The sequence below is a fragment of the Scyliorhinus torazame genome, chromosome 3 (assembly GCF_047496885.1).
Source record: "Scyliorhinus torazame isolate Kashiwa2021f chromosome 3, sScyTor2.1, whole genome shotgun sequence".
Lineage (NCBI taxonomy): Eukaryota > Metazoa > Chordata > Chondrichthyes > Carcharhiniformes > Scyliorhinidae > Scyliorhinus > Scyliorhinus torazame.
This window is the reverse complement of record NC_092709.1, coordinates 284,675,272-284,692,742: the sequence shown is the minus strand read 5'-3', so window position 1 is coordinate 284,692,742 and position 17,471 is coordinate 284,675,272. Positions and strand designations below refer to the sequence as shown.

The following is a 17,471-nucleotide window of genomic DNA, read 5'->3' as shown; positions in this document are numbered from 1 at the left end:
AAAGTTTTGTTCGTACGTTGGCTTGCTATAGAATAAAATTTCAATGTGTCATCAGTATAAGATGTCTTTGCTGGTGTAAGGGAATAGAATCTGCCATTCTGTATTAAACTACTAAATATCTATATAAAAGAATTTGCAGAGGGGATTGTGCCAGGGTAGTGGCAGACAGCTAATGTGATTCCTAGCTGTAAAAAGGGAGCTCAAATGAAAGGGAATCCAAGACCAATTGGCTTAACATTAGTAGCAGGAAATATGATAGAATCCTTACTGAAAGGTGGAATAGAAAAATATTTAAGAATAGAAAATATAATGAAGAATTCAGCACATTTTAAAAAGGGAAGATCCTGCGACAAACTCTTTGAATTATTTGAAAAAGGAACAGAGACAGTCAACAAAGGGTAAAGCTGTTGATGTATTTAAATTACCAAAAAACCTTCAACAAGATTATACCAAATAATAGATTGATGACTACGGTCAGAACATATAGAATCGGGCACAAATAGCAGGATGGACGGCAAGGTGGTGACAAAATAGAAAAACAGTCACGGTTAAAAGCAGTTATGCAGATTGGCGAAAGAAAGAAATTACTGGTCCAGAGGAATTGGCGCTAAGACCACTGTTTTTAACCATTTCGTCAAATCATTTGGACTCGCAAGTTGGAAGTACAATTTCAAAATTTGCTGACACCAAATTGGAGATCTAGTTAATGCAGAGGAAGACTGCAACAAAATAAAGAAAGTGTATCATTGGCATATCAACTTCAATATAGATAAGTGTGAGGTAGTACATTTTGGTACCAAGAATAAGGTGTTGCACTCCTTGTTTGGGGCAGAATTTAGTTTTTTGGGTGGGAACTCCAACATTGGAGTCAAATTGTTGTGGGAAGCAGTCAGCTGACAGTGATTTTCCCGTAAATGGTCAATTAGTGGCCAAAAGATGGGATCACTGTCAAGTTAAAGATGGAGGACAGGCTCTTGAAGCTGAAGGTCCAAGAGGAGCTTATCCAGATTAAAATAAGCTGAAACCTGAAGTTCAGGTAAATGAGAGGGGCGTGCCTATTCTCTGCAATCTCTTCCCATCACCCCCTATGCTTCATTTTATGCCTTATTCAGGGTCCCTTCCCTCCCTCCCCCTCCTCTGCCCTTGTCTCTTCCGCATACCCTCCCTTGTCTATCTCCCTCTCTTTCCCAGCCTCCCACTCCTCTCTTCCTAGTTGCTGTTTGCCTCAAACAGGTCTTGGAACAGGCTGGTGAATGGGCTCCACGCGTTGTGGAAGCCCTCGTCCGATCCTTGGATGGTGTACTTGATCTTCTCCAGGTAGAGAAATTCCACCAGGTCTGCCAGCCAGTCTGCAGCTTTGGGTGGTGCTGCCAAGCAGGATTCTCCGGCGATTAGGGATGCAAAAGCTAGGAATTCAACCCTCTTCCCCAAATGAAGGACTGGCTAGTCCAATACCTCGAAGACTGCCATGTTCTGGCACGGCTGCACCCTCACTCCCACAATCTTCGACATTGCCTCGAAGAAGGCTGTCCAGAACCCGATCAGCCTGGGGCAGGTCCAGAACATGTGGGCGTGGTTGGCTGGGCCTCCTTGGCACCATTCACATTTGTCCTCCACCTCCAGAAAGAACCTGCTCATTCAGGTTCTAGTCAGGTGGGCTCCGTGAACCAATTTAATAAAAAAAAAAATTTAGAGTACCCAATTAATTTTTTCCAATTAAGGGGCAATTTAGTGTGGCCAATCCACCTAGGCTGCACATCTTTGGGTTGTGGGGACGAAACTAACACAAACACAGGGAGAATGTGCAAACTCCACACGGACAGTGACCCAGAGCCGGGATCGAACCTGGGACCTCGGTGCCGTGTGCCACCGTGCTGCCGACTGCATCAATTTAAACTGCATAAGGCTTAGCCTAGCGCAGGAGGAGGTGGAGTTGGTCCTGCTCAGTGCTTCGCTGCAAGCGTCCCTAACCCACTTCTGTCCCCAGTTCATCCTTCCATTTTTGTCTAGTTTTGCCCTGTCTAATAACTGTCCGTATATGTCCCCACAGGTTCTAACCCCCCCCCCCCCCCCCCCCCCCCCTCCGTATTGTCCGTGTTTTAGCTCCTCTAGGAGAGTGTCTCTCAGGGCCCTGGGGTATCCGTCTCCTTACGGAAAAAGTGTTTAATTTGCAGGTGCCTGAGCTCCTATCCCGTTGGTTGGTCCAGGTCCACTGTTAGTTCGTCTAAGGTCACTTGTCTGTCCCCAATGTAGAGGTCCTTAACTGCTAGCTTCTCCCCGCCCTGTCTCCACTTTTTAAAGGTGGCGTCGAGCATGGTAGGCAGGGATTTGTGATTGCCGCAGATGGGGGCCATGGAGGACATCACGGTTAAACCGAAATGTTGCCTCATTTGATTCCACGTCTTCAATGTGGCTACCATCACTGGACTGGATGTGTGCTTTGATGGGGGGATGGGAGCGCTGCCGTGGTGAGTACACAGGGCTGTACCCTTGCAGAAGGACTTCTCCAGCCTCACCTATTCCGTGGTTGGCTCTCATATCCACCCCCTCACCCTCTTGGCTGTGGCCGGCCATTGGTAGTACTGTAGGTTCGGTAAGGCTAGACCGCCCCCGCCCATGTTTTTCCTCCTTTGCAGCGTTGACTTAGGGATCCTCTACTTCTTACCGCCCTCCCCCTACACAAACACCATAATCATTTTGTCTACTTTGTGGATGTAGACCTTGGGGATTAAGATCGGTATGGATCTCAACAGGAAGAAGAACCTTGGCAGTACGTTGTTTTTGATCGTCTGCACTCTCCATACCAGGGTAAGCGGGAGTGCATCCCATCTTTGTAGGTCCATTTTTACTTCCTCCGCCAGATTGGTCAGGTTCCACTTCTGGATCTGTGTCCGGTCATGGCTATCTGGACCCCCAGGTAGCAGAATTTGTTTTGGGTTAGTTTGAATGGTTGTCTCTCCAGCTCTGTCCCTCCCCCATTTGGGTTCACCGGGAATGCCCGAGGAGGCTCCAAACTCTCTCAGTAGTTGTATGTTTGCTTTCAGGCCGAGGCATAGAGGAGCAGGTCATCCACATAGAGCAACACTCTATGCTTTTAACCCCCTCTTTGTACACCCTCCCAGCTTTTCGAGTCTCGCAGAGCAATCACCAGTGGTTCAATTGCCAGGGTGAACAAGAGCGGGAACAGTGAGCATCCCTACCTTGTGCTTCAGTGTAGCTGGAATATTCAGAGCTGGTGGTGTTGGTCCGGATGCTCACCTTGGGGCGTTGTACAAGAATTTCACCCATGAGGTGAATCCTGTCCCCAGCCCAAACCGCTCTAGCACCTCGATGAGGTACTTCCATTTGACTCAGTCGAAGGCCTTTTCCGCGTCCAGGGAGATGATCACCTTTGGCATTCTCTCCCTGGAATAGGTCATGATTACATTCAGCAGCCACCTGATGTTCGCAGTTAGCTGATTACCCTTGTCAAAGCCCGTCTGGTCTTCTGCAACCACCTCTGGTACGCAGTTCTCCAGTCTCTTGGCCAGGACCTAGGTGGGTATCTTCGCGTCTACATTCAGCAATGAAATGGGTCTGTACGATCCACATTCCGTCGGGTCCTTGTCTTTTTTGTGTAACAGCAATATTGTGGCCAGTGTGTTAGCGTAGGAGGCAGGGTGCCCCTCGCCAGGGAGCCTACCAGCATGTCCCACAGGTGCGCGGCCAGGGCTGGTGCAAATCTCTTTTGGAAGTCTGCCAGGAACCCATCGGGTCACGGCGCCCTCCCTGCTTGAATGGAGCTGATACTCTCCATGATCTCTCCCAGTCCTACTGGTGCTTCCAGCTCCCCCCGCCTATCGCCGTACAACTGGCATGTCCAGTCCATCGAGGAAACGTTTCAACAGCGCCACGGTCCCAAGTTCGATTCCGGCTTGGGTGATTGTCTGTGCGGAGTCTTCACATTCTTCCCGTGCCTTTATGGGTTTTCTCCGGGTGCTCCTGTTTCCTCCCACAAGTCCCGAAAAACGTGCTTGTTAGGTGAATTGGACATTCTAAATTCTCCCTCAGTGTACCCAAACAGGCGCCGGAGTGTGGCGAATAAGCGATTTTCACAGTAACTTCATTGCAATGTTAATGTAAGCCTACTTGTTACAATAATAGAGATTATTACATCTCTGTATCCCCGTTGGGTGGTTCAGAGGTGTACACCCCTCGGTAGAATGTCTCAAATGTTCAGTTAACCTCTTTTGGCTATCTCTCTCGCAGCTGCCTGTTTTCTGAGCTGGTGAGCCAGTAGGCGGCCAGCCTTTTCCCCGTGCTCGTAGATGGTCCCCTGTGTCTGGCGGAGTTGCTGTACTGCTTTCCTGGTGGATAACAGGTTAAAGTCCATTTGTAGCTATTTCCTCTCTGCCAGAAGCTCTATGGTGGGGGTGTCGATCTCCAGGATGGAGTCGATCAGTTGTTGCCTGGCCACCCACTCTTCCCTTGTAGGCTATAATCTCGCCCCTAATAACCCCCTTTAGTGCTCCCAGAAAGTGGAAGGTGAGACTTATTTGTAACCTACTCGCCTATGGCCTGTGATATTTTCTGGTAGAAGACCTTATCGGCCAGGAGGTCCATGTCCAACCTCCATGTGGGGCGCTGGCCACGGCCTGTCTCCAATCCCATATCCATATAATGTGAAGCGTGGTCGGAGATAACTATCGCGGAGTATTCTGCTCTTACTATTCCTGGAAGCACCGCTTTCCCCAATGAAAAGTCTATCCTCGAGTATACAAAATGATCAGAGGGTTAGATAGCATACAAAATGATCAGGGGGTTGGATAGGGTGGACAGTGAGAGCCTTCTCCCGCGGATGGAAATGGCTAGCACGAGGGGACATAGCCTTAAACTGAGGGGTAATAGATATAGGACAGAGGTCAGGGGTAGGTTCTTTACGCAAAGAGTAGTGAGGCCGTGGAATGCCCTACCTGCTACAGTAGTGAACTCGCCAACATTGAGGGCATTTAAAAGTTTATTGGATAAACATATGGATGATAATGGTATAGTGTAGGTTAGATGGCTTTTGTTTCGGTGCAACATCGTGGGCCGAAGGGCCTGTACTGCGCTGTATTGTTCTATGTTCTATGTATGCCTTGTGGACTTGCAAAAAGAACGAGAATCCCTTCTCACCGGAGTGTAGGAACCGCCATGGGTCCACTGCCCCCATCTACTCCATTAATGTTGTCAGCTCCCTGGCCATGCCCATCCTTTTCCCCAATCTGGGTTTGATCGGTCTGCCAATCTGTCCTGTACACAATTGAAGTCACCACCCCCCATGATCAGTCAGTGCGTGTCAATGTCGGGGATTTCCGCCATGGTCTTTTTTACAAAGCCTGTGTTGTCCAGTTGGGCGCGTACACATTAATGAGGACTACCGGTGCCCCGTCCAGGACATCGCACACCATGACGTACCGTTCCCCCTTGGTCCGTAACCGTCCTTGTCGCCGTGAACCTCATCCTCTTATTAATCAATATGGCTACTCCACTAGCCCTCGTCCCGCAGCATGAATGGTACGTCTGTCCCACCAGGCCATTTCTTACCCACACTCGGTCCTTCTCCCTCAGATGTGCTTCCTGCAGGAAGACTCTGTCGGCTTTCAGGCTTCTCAGATGGGCGAAGACTCTGGATCTTTTCACCGGGCCATTAAGTCCCCTAATATTCCAGGTGATAATCCTGGTGGGGTTTTTTTTTTTTTTTTGGTCCCCCCGCTCCTGCGGGATCAACGATACTTACCTGGTTGACGTGCCCCTGCAATCCGGGGTTTCCCTTTGTTAGGGGGCTGTCCAAAATGGCCACCATCATCGTTCTCATGTTGAGGTTGGGCCCCTGCGCTCCAGGGTTTCCCTTTGTTTAGGGGGCATCCAACATGGCCAGCAACTATGTGTATACCACATGGGTGCGCCCCTGCACTCCAGGGTTTCCCTTTGTTCGGGGACCCTCCAAAGTGGCTGCTTGCGGCGCCATCTTGTCTCCTCGGCCTGTTCCCTGCCAAGGTCTGTACAATACCAAGCTCATTTTTCCCTCACTGTTCCTTTTGTGTCCCTTTCCCCCCCTTTGTGTCCCCCCCTTCCCCGACCCTGATCTCCCCCCCGCCACCGACCAGGCGCTCCCTCTTACCGGGTGTTTCTTCTAGTGTGGTGGCCCTCCTCCTGGTCTGGTCTAGCCCCTTCATTATTTCCGCTGAGTGCCTGTTTTCCCTGTCTAAACCCTCACCTGCCTTCCCCAGTCCCCACTCCTTTCTAAACCCAGACTTCCCTTTATGATCGGAATGAGGCAGCACAGTCCCGCGCAAACATGCTCACTGTCCAATGAGTCTTTTACTCTTTCAAAGTCTTTCCTTGCACAACTCTCATCATTGCCATGCCTGTCCTTGTCCTAGCCGTTACTTCTGACAAACTCATTTGCTTCCTCCGGGGAGTTGAGGTAATGCTCCTTTTTTGGTATGTGACCTAGAGCCTGGCCTGGAACAGTATCTCGAAACCTACCCCGTTCTTGTAGAGGGCTGATTTCACCTGATTAAACTTGGCCCCAAGTTTTGCTAGTTCTGCCCCAATGTCCTGGGAAATTCTGCTTCTATGCCTTTCCCAGGTGTTTGCTTTTTTTGCCGTGCCCACCACAGGATGCTCTCACGGTCCTGGTATCGGTGGAGCTTTGCAATAATTGGCCTCGGCTACTCCCCGGCCTTGGATTTCGGTCGAAGCGACCTGTGCACTCTGCCGAGCTCTGGGGGTTTGGAGAAGCTGTCTCTTAACATAACTTAAACAAAGCGTTGACCTCACTTAGAGAGGGGGAGAGTTTGAAAAACACTTAGCTTAAACATGTATAAAACATTCGTTGGCCAATCCGGAGTACTGTGAATGTTTTCTGGTCTTTATATAAAAAGGATGATGAAGTTGATATACTTGGAAGAGACCAGAAATCGGAGGTTACAAAATGCAAGAAGACTGAATAGGCTGGGGCTCATTTCCCAAGAAAAAAGCATACTGAAGGAGTGACCTTGTGTTCTTGTGATAAATTATAAGAGTTTGATAGAGTAGGAAGATAGCTACTCGTAAATACAATAGTGAATTCAGGAGAGATGCCTTTACTCAGGGAGTAGTTCAGGCAAATAGCACAGTTGTGTTTAAATAGAAGCTGGATAAGTACGAGCGTGGAAGGAATAGAAGGTTATGTTGATGGGATGAAATGAAGAAGGGCGCAAGTAGACACTTGAGGACCATAAGCATTGTCTTGGGCATGTTTCTGCGTTGTTATTACTTTGTACAGTTGATCATTAATGTTCAGTGTGGGTGACGCCTTCAGTGAAAGATATGGGCATTAACAGTTATGTAATTCATTATTAAAGAGCAAGAAAAGAACCAGGAATCTTTTGGTCATAATTGAAAACAAATTAAAACAAAGTGTACAGCAGGATGACAAATATCTTTTTCGTAAGAGCTGAAGGAACTGAAAGATATACTTGTATTTCTCTTGCTCACTGGTCTGCTGTGAGTTTCTAGCATTTTATTTTAGATTTTGGTTTATCTCAGCAATATAACAGATTTATTTTACTTGCAACTACCTGCAATGCAGCACAGTGTTGAATGACGGGAATTGAAAAACACTGAAGAAAACCAGATGCTTCAATGTCCTGGATTAAAGTTCCATTTATTCATTCAAGGGATGTGGACTTCACTGGCTAGGTCAGCATTTACTGCCCATCCCGACTAGCCCATCAGAAGATGGTGGTGAACTGCCTTCTTGAACCGCTGCAGTCCATGTGGTGTAGGTTTACCCACAGTGTTGTTAGAGAGGGAGTTTCAGGCTTTTGACCCAGTGACCGTGAAGGAATAGGATATAGTTCCATGTCAGGAAGATGAGTGGCTTGGAGGGGAACTTCCAAGTGGGTGGCGTACCCAGCTATCTGCTGCCCCTGTCCTTCTAAATGGTCGTGGGTTTAGAATGTGCTATCGAAGGAGGCTTGGTGCATTCTTGCAGCACATCCTGTAGATGGTACACACTGCTGCCACAGTAGGTCAGTGTGGAGAGAGTAAATGTTTGTGGAAGGGGGAGCAATTAAGCGGGCAGCCTTGTCTTGGATGGTGTCAAGTATCTTGAGTGTTGTTTTAGTTGCACTAATCCAGGCAAGTGGAGAGTATTCCAGCACACTCTTGACTTGTACTGTGTAGCTTGTGGATAGGCTTTGGGGAGTCAGATGGTGAGTTACTCACCTCAGGATTCCTAGCCTCTTACCTGCTCTTGTAGCCACAGTATTTATATGGCTAGTCCAGTTCAGTTTCTGGTCAACAGTAACACCCAAGATTCTGATCGTGGGGATTCAGTGATGATAATGCCATTGAATGACAATGGACGGTGGTTAGATTCTCTCTTTTTGAACATGGTCATTAGCTGGTACTTGTGTAGTGCAAATGTTTCTTGCCATTTGTCAGTCCAAACCTGAATATTGTCCAGGCGTTGTTGCGATTGGGCATTGACTGCTTCAGTATCTGAGGAATAATGAACGTTGTGCTGCCATTTGCGAACATATACCCACTTCTGACCTCATACTGGAGGGAAGATCATTGATGAAGCAGCTGAAGATGGTTGGGTCTAAGATACTACCCTGAAGAACTCCTGCAGTTATGTCCTGGAGCACTAATTATTATGTGTAATGAAATATGTATTCACGGAATGAGAAGCAAAGTCTTATGAATTTAGGATGGGAAATAATAAGTTTGTAATGAGAAATGACTTGGATTCCATTTTCACGGCAACCTTTCTGCATGAAATGTAAAGAAATCGTACCTTCGCTTGAGTGGTGAATTTCTAAACATTAGTAAAAAGATTTCCATAATGAGAGCAAATACTGTGGAAATTAAAAGAAAATGCTGGAAATACTTACCATAATCAGGCTATATCTGTGGAGAGAAACTGAGTTAGCCAGGTTGATGACCTGTCATTAGAACAGATGAAGAACAGTCGTTTTCTCTTTTTATTTTCTCAAGGTTCCATATTTTAAGTATGCTTCCAGTGCATTGTGCTTCCAGTGCATGGCAGGTAGTGGGGAATCCATAAAACAGTGTGTTCATGGTAGTGATGACAGCATTTGTCTATTAATGCCAGTGTTATCCAGTGGTACCAGGCTATATTTGACTTTGAATTCCTGATTATTATTGACTTGGGGCAGTCATTAAAGTCCGTGGTTGTTGTGCTGTTAGCCCATAGTTCTACATTCAATGCATTAATGGGAAATTTATCCAGATTTTATTTTATAACAATAATGAGTAATTGAAGATGCTGAATTATGGTTCTGAATTTTAACAAATGCTGTGAGGTGATTGATATTAAATAGAAGCTTTCAATCTATTTATGTTTCATTTAACTGCAAACAATGTAATGGACAAAGGTTGAACTGCTTTGGAAGTTTTTAAACTTCGTTATTAATGCTTTTAGTGTTGAGGAATACCAATTAGACTGGTCATCTCTTTGTTAATAACATTTAAGTGCACTAGAGATGCAAATTGAGCTTTATCTGACGAGAGCAGGATGAGGAGTTAGTGGTATATTTTCTGGCTTGCATTTCTACTTTATTCTACATAGATAAGCTACAACTTCACATCACACTATTGAAAATGGGGATCAAACATATTGTACGATGAACATTTCATTATTCCCGGATTCCTTTTTGGGAGTCGATAAAATCTATTTGCACAGTATTCTATTCTGATCGTGCTAAAACAAATTTATTACTGAGAAATTAATTTGCCTATTTCATGAACAGAAACTGCACCCAACTTAATGCACTGTCATTCATTTTGATTCCAAAGGAAATTTTTAAATGATAGATCATTTGATGGAGCTTTCAACTTTAACGGAGATGTAAAGTTGGTGATGTTGAATTGGTCACCAGTTAGACACTGTCTGATCTTTTATTTTTTCCTTCTGACCAGAACATTTTACTTTGGGTTTAAAACGAGCAATGCAGGTCAGCCGCCTATTATTTACCTGTAGTATGATCCTTTCACGTTGAAGTATAATGGCTGGCCAATTCAATGATGCTTGTGAGCAATGACAAAGCAAGTATTCTGTCTGCACTCTGGATTCAACATTGATTTTAATAACCTCTCCTGCCCATTCACCTTGTTTTTGTTTTTGCTAGTTCAAATGTTTCTGGTTTATTTCTTTAATTTGCATTTGGAGGGTGATAGTTGCCATTCACACCTCATCTAGACACATCTTTTATTTCTTGAAGCCCCGCCCTCTGAAATATCTTTCCCGTTAGCTCTCCACAGATACTGCCCAACCTTCTGAGCTTTTTCCAGCACTTTGCTTTTATTTCAGATTTCCAATATCTGCAGTATTTTGCTTTTGCTGTAGCAATTTCTCTGATGAGGATTTCATCTTGAGCACCATGCAGTGTAACTGCAACTAATTCTTTACTGCGCACTCATAGCATAGATCATCAGTGATAATATCAGGTGGTCCGAGCAGTCAATTATATAAAAGGATTTCACAGACAGAAAAACATTTTTCAAATAATTTTTAAACAGGCGCTTGAATCTAATTAATGGAACTTCATGTATGTAAGATTGTTTTTGCATGTCTGGTGTATCAAACTAATCGCGCCATCATTAAAATCCGATTGAATGAGATGTAACTTTTTCAGGGGTTTCATTATGGCCATGTGGGAATGAGAAAGTTGAAATTCTCCCTGACTTCAGTGATGCTGCCTCTGGGTGGAGCCACAGAGCAGCCCGTTTCAGAGCCCTGAGTGATGGACTGCAGTGTCAGAATTTCCATGCTAATCTGCACATGCGGAAATCCTGAGGTTGCAGTTTCAGAGGGATAAAAGATGGTGAATGCTGGCAGTGTGCCATCAAGCTGCCCCTGAACTCTTTTAAAGTTAATCATTTGAAGCATGAATCACCATTCAAACTGGGTTAGAGGTTGAGGTTATTTGTTTTTCTTTTCCTCTGTCTCCAGAAAGAAATGCAAAGTGGAAGTTTGTAATATTGGCACCTATCGCAATAGTATTGAATATACTATTTCATTGTGTTCGCTTCCTCAATTATCATAAGTCTCTAAATGACCAGTTGAATTAACATTTGAAAAGGAAAAAGGATTTATATTCAGTTAAGATGTACTCACTGATGAATTGCACAACATTTTTAACAGAAATTTGTTGCAAACATGGTTTAAGTTTTGTGATACCGGTCATGCTTTATGGGGGTCAGTTAGCTCAGTTGGCTGGACAGCTGATTTTTGATGTGGAGCGACGCAAATTGTGTGGGTTCAATTCCCATACCGGCTGAGGTTATTCCTTAAAGGCCCCATCTTCTAAACCTTACCCCTCGCTTGAGGTGTGGTGATCCTCAGGTTAAATCACCACCAGTCAGCTCTTTCTCTCAAAGGGGAGAGCGGCCTCTGGGACTATGGCAACTTTAATTTCATTTCAGTGCTTTGTACAAAAGAGTTGCAAGGAGTTAATGCACACCACCATTCAAAATTGTCTATTGTCCTCGTACCTGTCCAACCATCAGCACCTCTGCTGCAGTGTGATCCCTTGTGGCATAGCTGTGGCAAACATTTAGTGCCATCACAAATTGCATCTCCGTACTTCGTGGTCTCTTGAATGAAATATATTCACTGCCCAGGCACCAAGAGCCCTCCTGTACCTCACTCAAGTTGCCATGTAAGGGGCTGTTGGGAAGCTATTAAACCATGAAGAAAATCAGTTGAAATCCTGCTCTCAAAGAACAGAAATGTTCGCTAATTTTACTGATCGTTCGTAGCGCAGGTATTTTCAGATTAATTATAGCACTCTCAAATGCTGAGATGAGCTGCATCTTTAAGTGAGTGGGGATAAAGCTGGAGAGTTTCTGTGCTTTATTGTTCAATGCATCACCAAGCGATACATTTTCCCATGATCATCTGGGAGTTTTGACCAAACTTCTATTACCAGTGGAGCACTGTCTGAAATATTTGTCTATTTTGAAGCGCTCTTTCCATTGATGTAATTAAAAAATGTTAACCAAAGCTCTGGACCAGTTTGAAAATTAAACATCAGTTTTGCATGTTAGCATAATCTGTCGCTTTCTGACCAATTACTTTCTGTTGAAACCTCACTCCTCCTCCCCCCCCCCCCCCGCCCCCCCCTCCCCCCCGCTCAGTTATAATCAATATTTTCATACTATTTAATTCCAATATAATTCAATATTTTCTCCTCTCCACCCCCATCTTCATTTAATTTACATCATATGGCATGCAAATTAAAAACACTAGACGACTCGAGCTTGCTCCGCCATTCAATAAGGTAATGGCAGATCTGATTGTAGCTTTAATTTCACACTCCTGCCTAGCCCCGAGAAATTTTCACTTCCTTGTTAATCAAAGATCTATCTACCACTGCCTTAAAAATATTCAAAAGATGCTGCTTCCACCACTCTTTGAGGAAGAGAGTTCCAGAGACTCATGACCCTCGGAGAGAAATATGTCTCCTCATCCCTGTCTTTAATCGGAGACCCCTTATTTCTAAACAGTGACTTCTAGTTCTAGATTTTTCCACAAGCGGAACTTTTCTCCAACCGTTTGGATTCTCTTTTCCCACCGGCAACACACCCCCACCCGTGGGTTTCCGGGTAGCATGGGGTGGCTTCAATGGGAAATCCCATTGACAAGCAGCGGGAGTAGAGAATCCCGCCAGAGGCAAACGGTGTGCCGCCGAGAAGAATGTTTGGGAGACTGGAGAATTCAGCCCTTTATTTCCACATCTACCCTATCAATACGCCTCTGGATCTTGTATGTTTCAATCAAGTCACCTCTTACTCTTCTCAACTTCAGTGGATACAAAGCCAGCTTCTCCAACCTTTCTTCAAAAGACAACCCATCTCTTTCGGGTATTAGTCCAGTAAACCTCTGAATTGCTTCCAATAAGGCGACCAATACAGAACACAGTGCTGCAGATGTGGTCTCATCAATGCCACGTATAACTGAATCATAACCTCCCTATGTTTGTATTTAATTCCTCTCTCAATAAACAATACTTTCAATTAGCTTTTCTAATTGCTTGCTGAACCTGCATACTAATGTTTTGTCGTTCATGCACTGGGACATCCAGATCCTTCTGCACCTCTGAGCTCTGCAATTTCTCACCATTTAAATAATATGATTTTTATTTTTCCTAATCAAAGGGATAGATGCTGTTATATAAAATTGTTGGTTACATTTTGGATAACTAATTAGCCTGCAGTCTTGAGTGCTGAAAGAAGGTGCTTATTCGTGTTTAGTTTTATTTTCATTCATTAAGTAATTTACACGATCATAAGAATAAGGAGCAGGAGTTGACCATTTAGTACCTCAAATCTGCTCCACCATTCAATAAGATCATGACTCATCTGATTGTGTCGTTAACTCCAATTTTCTGCCTCCCCGTAACCTTCACTCCCTTGTCGATCAACAAGCTGCCTAACTCAGCCTTGAATATATTCAGTAATCCACTGTGGGCCAGCATTTGTTGCCCATCCCTAATTGCCCTTGAACTGAGTGGCCACTTCAGCGGGCAGTTAAGAGTCGATGACTTTACTGTGGGTCTGGAATCATTTGTAGGCCAGACCAAGTATTTTCACAGTACCTTCATTGCAGTGTTAATGTAAGCCTATTTGTGACACTTAATAAAGATTATTATGTAAGGACGGCAGATTTCTTTCCCTAAAGGGGCATTGGTGAGCCAGATGGGTTTTTAATGACAATCGACAATGGTTTCATAGTCATCATTAGACTTTTAATGGCAGATTTTTATTGAACTAAAGTTCCACCATCTACCTGGGTGAGGTTTGAACCCATGGTAGGATCCAAACCTGGGGCTCCAAAACATTACGCTGTGTCTCTGGATTACTAGTCCAGTGACAATATCACTCATTGTGTGCTTCAATTAAATAATCTCATATTCTTCCAAACACCAATGAGTATAAATCTAACTGCTCAACCTGTCATAAGATAACCCAGATCATCCCTGAAATCAACCAAGTGAACATTCTTTGAACTGCTTCCAATCCAGTCCTTCCTTAAATAAGGAGGCCAAAACTGGACACTACTTCAAATGTGGGCTTATGAAGACCGTGTTCAGTTGTAGCACACTTCCCTATTTTCCACTTTCCTTGCACTAAATGCCAACATTCCATTTGTCTTCCCAATATCTTGCTGTACCTAGCATGCTAGCTTTTCTTTTGTGATTCATGAACCAGCACACCCAGATCCCTCTGTGCCATAGACTGTTTCTGTCCCCTTCCCCATCCATATTCTCATTTATCCTTTCATTGTTCCATGACCTTGTTTGCATGTCAATTATTCAAATGAATCCCAGTGTGTAATTAATATTAATACAGGAGATCCCAATTGTAACCTAACCTCTGATATAGTTTCCATTGTTTATAGCTCCGTCATATAACAAGGTAAATCATGCTCACTCTAAGGGAATGTTTGTGGCAACATACAGGGGAAGTGGGCATTGATGTTCTATGTTGATATTGACCCACATTTTGTGGGAATAATAAGTGAGGCCAGTAAATCTGTCAGTAATTTCCCGTTTCTACAAATGCACAGTAAAATGAAAAATTCAGAAAATTATTGTCCTAAATGCTCTTTTCCCTTCTCAAGCTTCATTGCACTGGCATCTTGTTGATTGATTCAGCATTAAGATACACGAAGGGTGTGAAGTTTTACTTCCCATCTAGCTAGCCACTAACCAGGCCAGGAATGCTAGGGCATGTCCATTTAAAGGCAAGTGAATTCTCAATGGAATTGCTACCAAACAATCTCTCTAGCATTGAACATTTACTTTACAAGTGTAAAGTTTTAAGTCCTACAGATTTTTATTATTGTTGGAGATTTAATTTACAACACAAAATTTATTTATTTTTTAAACTTTCCTTTTTATTTAATTTTTCTGTTGCATCTTTCTTCCACTGCTTTATTACACTTTTCGTACATTATTTTATTCTGAATTAAATATCCTAACTTACACTGCATGGTTTAAAATCTGCATGTCTTCATAAGGATTCTTTAATCCTGTGATGAGATGGCTTTCAATTACTGTCAATTGCAAAATAAGAGAACACTGTTCGCATAAATCAATTGCTGCTGATTGCACAACCTGGGCCATTGTATATAATTTGTATATAACAGTTCACTTGGGAGGGAACATAAAAGCATATCTTTCGGAAATAATTATATAAAATCAATGATGCACTAATTATCCCACCAACGTCGTATGAATTTTAGCTCTGGGCAATAATGCAGTGCAGGTAGCTAAACAATAGAAAGGTCATTATTCTCAGTGAGCAGTAAAATGCCCTTTGTGCTACTCAGAAAGTAAAGACATGGGATGTTTTGTAATAAGACTATTTTTATGGATACTGAAGTTTAATGGCAACTTTGCATATGGCATATAATGGATTCAGGACTTCCTAACTAGATTCTATTAAAGTTTTCTCTCTGACAGGGAACTAATTGAAACAATTTATTCCCCAATTCACTTTTTCAGGTGGATATTTTCCCAGTTTCAAGTTGCAGCACTGATGTCAGTCCTGTAGAACCACTTTCCCATTTTGCCTATCCAGTCTCAACTGAGTGGTTTCCAGGGACTGTCTCAAAAGATGCACAGAGATTTCACTTTTCTTCAACATAGCTGAGCATTGTTACAGAACGGAGGATTTAATTGGATCTGAGCCTCTTTTATAAAAAAAACCAATTGATTCTGCAATGATCGAGCCTTAATAAAATGGTGCAGGTCACCATATTGTTTAGGATTGACAGTATCCGGATTTCCACTTCATTAAATATACATCGCATGTTGTGTAATAAAATCTCATGTATTACCAATGAAACTTGTTGATTCTGTACATCTATCATTGAAAAATATCATTCTAGTTTTGCTGTCATGATCAAATCTCAAAAGTGGTATGAATTCATCATTTACCATTCTCTCAGCCACGTTCTATTGGGTCTCGAGATCTGTGATGTCTGTGTTGTATACCTTGCCTTTTATATGTATATTTGACAAGCATCTGTTTTTCTGGTTTGTTTTTTTGGCACTAAGTGTATAAATTTTTATATACATATACTTGGTGTATATTTTAATTATGAAGAGGAACTTCCATCAGCTTTCTATGTTTTCTGAATGTTGATTTCTAACTATAGTTAATTGATATGACTCATTGCATTGAAAATAGTTTGAAAATAGATAACAAGCTTTAGCAAAGAAAAAGGTTCAATTTCCACCATAAAGCTTGAGAAAATAAATGTTCATTTATTGACTTTATTAATCACGAATAATTCCATTGTTGGAATATTTGGAATGTTTCCACTTTTCACAAGCAATTTTCATAAGAACTGAGTGACGCAAAATGAAGATTGTCTTTGTCATGCTCTGTCCTTCATTCTTTTAAATAGTGGCTAGCAGCTGTAATTATACTAATTTTGATATATTGAAAAATAAAGAAATTTGCATGTATGACAATCGCTTCCTGTTTATCTCTTTTGCATTAAGTAAGCGTACTTGTTTAAATCTAACTATTAAGTTGCCAATGGAGAACTTAGAAAAAACATTTGGGACAGAAAGGAGGGCATCTATGAAGCCACCTTTAAATACATTCTCAACCGATGTCAAATTTCATCATTCATGACATAAGAAACATAATCAATAAACTGCTAGTAATAACTGGGAGTTTGAGACCAGAAACATTCATTTCAAAGTCATCCAACATGAGTTGCGACAACTCTCACTCCGGCATCTTTCCCCCAATGGAAAAGTCCTGTACTCACTATTTCTGTGCTGCAGTATACTCGTAACAAAAATATTAAAGGGGCAACTTTGCAGTGATTTACACCCATTAGGTTCAATGAAAGGTTTATCAGAAAGTAGTAGCTTGCAATTTTGCTCCATTAATGTGTAGTATGGTATTCAGACTAGTGGTCTGCTGGTAGGGGACTTTGCAAACTTAAACTCAAGGGCCCGTAACTTCCTGCATGATTCAAGACTCAAGTCATTGGTGTGCCGCTCATGGTCGGTGTGACGATCCAGAGTGCGGGGTTGAGGCATGCACGCTGTAAGCGCACAGCATTTAAACTCCTAGTCGTTTTTTTTTTTGACTGCTTGAAAACTCATCAAATATTTGGATAAGTGGCCCAAGTTAGCACTGTTGTTGGATTTTTCATTAAAGCAGTCAAAAAAAAACATCCGGAAGTTGAAACGCTGCACGCTTCCAGCCTGCATGTCCGCACGTCCGGGTCGTAACGCCGTGCATGTGCGCATCAGCGACTTCAAATGGTGAATCATGCAGGAAGTTAGGGGCCAATATTACATGGTGAGATTTGGTTGTTTGAGAAAAGAACCAAACACTATCATTTAAACAATGTTGAACAAGTAATTCCTTTTTGAATTGAATTGTCAGTTATTTAAATTGAAAAG

The 17,471-nt window shown here is 43.0% G+C and overlaps 1 protein-coding gene across 5 annotated transcripts in view; it reads left to right on the top strand.

Moving 5' to 3' along the window:
* The window catches only part of nedd4l (NEDD4 like E3 ubiquitin protein ligase), a 635,409-nt gene extending 618,889 nt beyond the window's left edge, over nucleotides 1-16,520 (top strand). For all 5 annotated transcript variants that reach the window (XR_011940295.1, XR_011940294.1, XR_011940293.1 and 2 more), the window contains one exon: nucleotides 15,546-16,520. The gene's annotated coding sequence lies outside the window, so the exon portion shown is untranslated. The remainder of the gene's footprint in view (nucleotides 1-15,545) is intronic.
* Nucleotides 16,521-17,471: the final 951 nt, after the last annotated feature.